This window comes from Pteropus vampyrus, unplaced genomic scaffold, assembly GCF_000151845.1.
Source record: "Pteropus vampyrus isolate Shadow unplaced genomic scaffold, Pvam_2.0 Scaffold62, whole genome shotgun sequence".
Taxonomy (NCBI): domain Eukaryota; kingdom Metazoa; phylum Chordata; class Mammalia; order Chiroptera; family Pteropodidae; genus Pteropus; species Pteropus vampyrus.
Genome location: NW_011888843.1, coordinates 2,372,865 through 2,378,127, shown reverse-complemented (window position 1 = coordinate 2,378,127; position 5,263 = coordinate 2,372,865). Strand labels below are relative to the sequence as shown.

The following is a 5,263-nucleotide window of genomic DNA, read 5'->3' as shown; positions in this document are numbered from 1 at the left end:
ACCTCTGCCCCATCCCTGCGCCACCCGAAGTTCTAAAACTCTATGGTTTTGCTCTGATGACGAAGGAAGGAATCCTGAGCATTTGGAGAAATTCTTAAAAGTACATCGACGACTGAAGTTTTCTTCTCCCTCTGCAATCTCTCCTCACTCATCCTCTTGAAAATTATTAGTCCCCTGCATCCTCAAGGTCAAGGTTAAACCTATGTTGATATCTACCTCCTTTCTGATCCTGTTTGCCTATCTTTTTTACTGTTCTTATCAACTGCCTCTTCCAGAGTCCAGAATCTATGGGGAATAAGTCAGTTCAGCTTCGGGGGAGTTTGGGGGTAGATATGCCCCCCTAGGTCTACCTACCCTCTTTCCTTTCTTCCTCTTAACATTGCCCTACTCTCTCAGCCAATCGAGGAGTTTAAACATTGAAATGCAGTATGTAAACTGCATTTAAAGAATTAACCCATTTTGCCCCTCGCTGGTCTAAACCACAGGGTGCCAACCGGACGTTAACTGCTTTCAGCTGGTGGGGTTCCAGACAGCTCCTCGGAAGGAAGGAGCGCACATTCCTGGCACCAATTGGCTAATTCAATTTACTTCACCGGCATTAGCCTCTGTCAGAATATTCATGAGCGGGGGATGAGGACCAGCGGCACAGGCAGGCGGCAGCCACTCGGGCTAGGGAAGGCACGAGGGGCGGGCAGCGGACGGTGCGCCGCGCTCAGGGGAAGGTGACCACGACGAGCCGCCTCTTCTCCCCGGCCGGGCCCAGCGCAGAGGGTCGTGGGAGGGCGGGGCAGGGCACCAGGCGGGGCAAGCGCGCCTGGCATTAGCGCCCAACTCCTGGCGACCGTGTGGAGACTTTGCAAAAGATCCGGAGGCAGAAAAGCTGTGACACTTTTGACAGAGGGGGAAGGGGGGTGGGGGGCGGGGGCGGCGCCGTGAGCAGAGCGCAGCGACCCAGCAGGACCCCGGCCGCCCGGTGGGGAAGGCGGCGATGTGAGCTGGCCGCCCGCCCCGGAGGAGTCTGGCCCGAACATCCCCGGAGAGTCGCCGGTCCTGCCAGGTAAAGCGGAGAGCTTCGGGGGGCGTGGGAAGGGGACGCTGCGCGTCTGTCCCCGGGCTTCGGGCATCCAGCGGCGCGGGGCGCCTGGAGCCCGCTCTCTCGGAAAAGTCACCCCCCGGCGCTGCGCGCGGTTCCGCGACGCGCTCGCCCCACGACTGCCCACTGCGGCGGCGAGCCTGCGGGCCGGTTGGAGTTGGACTTCCTCGGACTTTGGGGTGAAGGGGCCGCCGAGGGGCTGCCCGGGCTGGAGCGCGGCTCTCTGGGAGGAGGAAGCGGGCGCAGCGGGGCTGGCGCAGAACGCGGCGCCGGGCGGTGGGAGCGCGCGTGCGGGGAGGCAGACCCTGCACCCCGGCGCGCGGCTCGCGGGGCGCTTGGCCCGGCTGCGCCCCCACTTGCCCCGCGAGCGGCGGCGCCTCCCTCCGGCTGCGGATGGAAGGGGCCGGCTGCGTCCCTCGCGTGCAGATGCGGGACGGGGGACTGGAGACAGGCTCCGGGGAGGCTCGGGTGCCGGCGGGGCCGGTTCCAGTCCGCGCCTGACACCGCGCCGCCACCCGAGCTCCGCCCTGGGAGAAAAATGTGGTGGTGACTCGTGGTCCCGCCACCTGCCGGACATCGCTAACTCCCCGGATTTCCTGTCTCCGGGCCCTGACTCTCCCAGGGACAGCTCTGAACTGCTTGATCGCACCCGAGTTGTTTGGTTGTTTGGGCTTTGCGCGTTGTAGTTGCCGTGGGGGAAGAACCGGGGGTCAGGGGGCGGCGAGGGGTCAGATTGGGCCACAGTTGCAGATTTGTGAAGGAAACGCTACTGCGGAGCCCCAACCTGCCCTCAGCAACAGGAGAGACTGTGGGCTGGACTTAGGCTGAAGCAGGGGCCTCTGCCTGGCTGTCCACCTGGGGGGCGGGGTGGGCGCTGGAACCTGGAGGGCAGCCCGGAGGCAGCGCAGGGCCCTCTTTTCTGCTGAGGCCAGGCTGGGAGTGAGAGGGCCGGCAGCAGAGCACTGGGGGGTTAGTCGCCTGGTGGATTCAGGGTTTACTGTTTCATTATCATTGCCATTATTATTACTATTATTATCGCTGTTGATGTTGTTACTGGCACGGATGCCGGGGAGGATTTCGTCTTCTGACTGTTATAGGTCGTCAGCAAACTGAATCTGCCCCTCCCCAAATAAAATGTCCCCCGACCCCCTCGAATCTCTGAGGTAGCGCTCCACCAAAGGAAATTACCCCTCAGAGCTGTGGAGATGTCAGGGACCCAGCTAAGGAAATGGATCTACCTAAGAGCAGTAAAACAAAAAAAAAGTCACAGCTGTTCATGTGCTTGCACCAGTGGCACCGATGAATATTACATGTCTATCGGACTACCTTCCTCAGCCTCATCCCGCTCAGGAACCATGGAGGCATTGCCGATCTTGAACCCCCTATCTGACCTGGCTTTTTCCTTTCATGTCTTTTACAATCTGGAAATTAATCTTCCTCTTAGTGTGACCCTTGCAGCCCCGCTGGGCTTGTTACAACCTGGCAGGGGTAGGCTTCGGTTCCCAAGACTGGAGGCAGCCACAAGGGCATCTGCGTTGCCTCCTCTGGGCTTGGCCCTTGGTCAGAGCTCCTCCAGGGTACAGACTTGGCCAGCTGATGACACAGAAAATAGGGCAAGAGTGTGGGAGAACAGCCTGTCAGAGTCAAGCCAGGATTGGAGATGAGGTCAAGCCTCCTTGCTGGCCACATCCCTTCCTGCCAGAGAAAAAAGAGACAAATGAAGAGCAAGAGGGAAGAAATATAAATTCGAACCAAGCTCTCTCTTCGTCTACTTATGCTGTTGCCACTGACTTTGCTGTGATCTTTCCTCCCTGATGCCGATTTTCCACATCTGCCATGCCTTTCTAATAGGACAGTTGTCTGCCATGCCTTTCTAATAGGACGGTTGTCTGAGATGATCTAATTTTGCATCCCCGAAAAATGTTTTGAGCATCCTGGGAAAGGACAGTCTATAAAATATGCATTTTCAATGTTTTGTGAAAAGTTTGCTGCACTGCAGGTTAAGGAGATACATTTTTAGCATGTGTGCCATGTGGCAATGTAAAATTAAAATGGAAAAGGAAAGTATAAACATAAAAATGACTTAGCATTCTTGACATGCTTGTGCATACTTGTAGAAAAATTATCTTTCATTTGGGGAGAGTTGCCCGGGAATTTAATCAGTGTTTAGAGTGAAACGCCCCCTTCTACCTTTCTCCCCTGTTAAATTTTATGACCCAGTTCTCACAGGGAAGGCAATGCCAAGGTAGTGAGTGCCGGAGGCTGAGAGGCGGGATCACAGGGGTGTTAGGGAAACTATCACAGAGGATTTAGAGACTGGAATGGGAAGAAAGATACCATCATCCTTGCAAAGCAGGAGACTGTTCTTCGGGGAAAATAAACAGTTGGACAGTGTAGGGCGATGGAACCTGGCACCGGCTGTCATCTGCTCTCAGATCCAGGAAGGGAACTCGGTCAGATGGTTCAGGAGGGCTAACCTAGGTGCTTTTCCCTCTTCCCTTTGGTAAAGGCATGGCCTTGGTCTCACATGTGGATTGGCGTTGACCTCTAGCCCTGTCTGTTCAGTACAATAATCTTTCCTTGCCATTCCGAAGAGATTCAGATGTACTCTCTCAGCCCCTTATATCTTTGTAAATATTCCCCACGTTCTGAAGCTTCTCAAAGACGTGCAGCTGTTGGCAAATTTAAGTAAGTAGCTGGAAGTAATCAAGAGAGCCACTGAAAAGAGAATATGTTTTCCCCTGGTGGAGAAGTTATTGAATGCCTTTTGAGCTAGAAAATTAGCAGTTTAGAAAAGCGGGAGGGATTTCCTTGACTTCCCTCTACCCATAAACCAGTAGTTCTATTTTTCTTTCCCTCATAGTGGCGAGCACTGTTTGGTTAAGCATTTTTTACAATTTCGGACTCGGAATGGGGGTTTGCCTGGTGGCGTTCTACGGAGAGAGAGAAAAAAAAAAATGTAAAGAGATACGGAAGGAAGAGCTGCAGTGGCTAGAACATAAATCAGCCAGAATATATGGGGGGGTGATGAGAATAGGTCTTTTCACCCTAAAAAAAAATGTCCACTTTGGAAGAAAAAGAAGTCTGATTATTGGCATCCAAGGCTGAAACCAAGGCAGCTGATGCCAAGAAGAGCGAAAGGGCAGTTCTTCTCAGTTTAGAAACAGCAAGACAGCCGCTGCCAAAGACTGCTGTAAACACGGAATAAAGATTTCATTGTGGGCTGGTGTGACTGGAATAATTAGCCAGTTAATTGTTCATTCTGATCTGGTGGTGCTGCAATCAGTGCAGAGCAGCGAAAATAGGGGCAAGGGGAAAACAGAAAAGCAACACGTCTTATCTTCACTCGTTTCACGTTGATGGTACTTTGGAAAATCCCGGTAGTTTCCAAAACAAAATCATGTCCATATTCCTGGAACACTGGAGAGCTGAGCTCCACTGCAGCTGTTTTCACCCTCCAGGTTCAACTCTGGATACGGATAAAACTTCTCGTCTTCTAAAGACAGCATGGGAAACTATAGTAAAAATGAATGATTGGCTTAATTTTGTTATCAATTAATAGATTTGAGGTGCAAACCTTAGAGTCAGCTCAATCAAAATATGTGCAAATCACATCAGATTTTTGCATTTCTCCAACGCTTTTTTTTGGTAGGCATATGAGGTTTAAGAAGTAAATATTCCATTTTTGACATTTAATTATTTTCTATCGTGAAACAAATTGCCTAGTGATTAATCTTTCACATTTAATTGAAGAAATCGCCTTCTCTGTATTTTCATATTAATTTAGAGACAAAAGAAAAATGTATTTTAAGTGATAAAGGTGATTTTAAGCAGCTGAGCATCTACAGTTATTGTAGGCAGTAGACTGTGACTTATTGTCATTTACTGAAAGATGGCACTGTCATAAATTCCTTCTGAGATGACTTGTGCAAATGAAGAAATGAGCAAGGAAGTATAGAGCATTAAGTGCATGATGTCTGGGGAGGGGGAAAGGAAGAATTCTGTATTCATTATGTCCAAACCCTCCCTGAATCCCGATATTGACATGGAATATGGAGCAAAGTTCCCATTATTTGAATTAAAAAAGGAATATCTTTAAGTGTCAGTGTTAAGTATAATTGTTCTGGGAATAAAAGCACTATGTTATATGTAAAAAAAAAAGCATAAGGT

The 5,263-nt window shown here is 51.1% G+C and overlaps 1 protein-coding gene across 1 annotated transcript in view; it reads left to right on the top strand.

Moving 5' to 3' along the window:
• Positions 1-815: 815 nt before the first annotated feature.
• CDH20 (cadherin 20) overlaps positions 816-5,263 on the top strand; it is a 209,965-nt gene continuing 205,517 nt past the window's right edge. The window contains exon 1 of the mRNA XM_011361074.2: positions 816-1,057. The gene's annotated coding sequence lies outside the window, so the exon portion shown is untranslated. The remainder of the gene's footprint in view (positions 1,058-5,263) is intronic.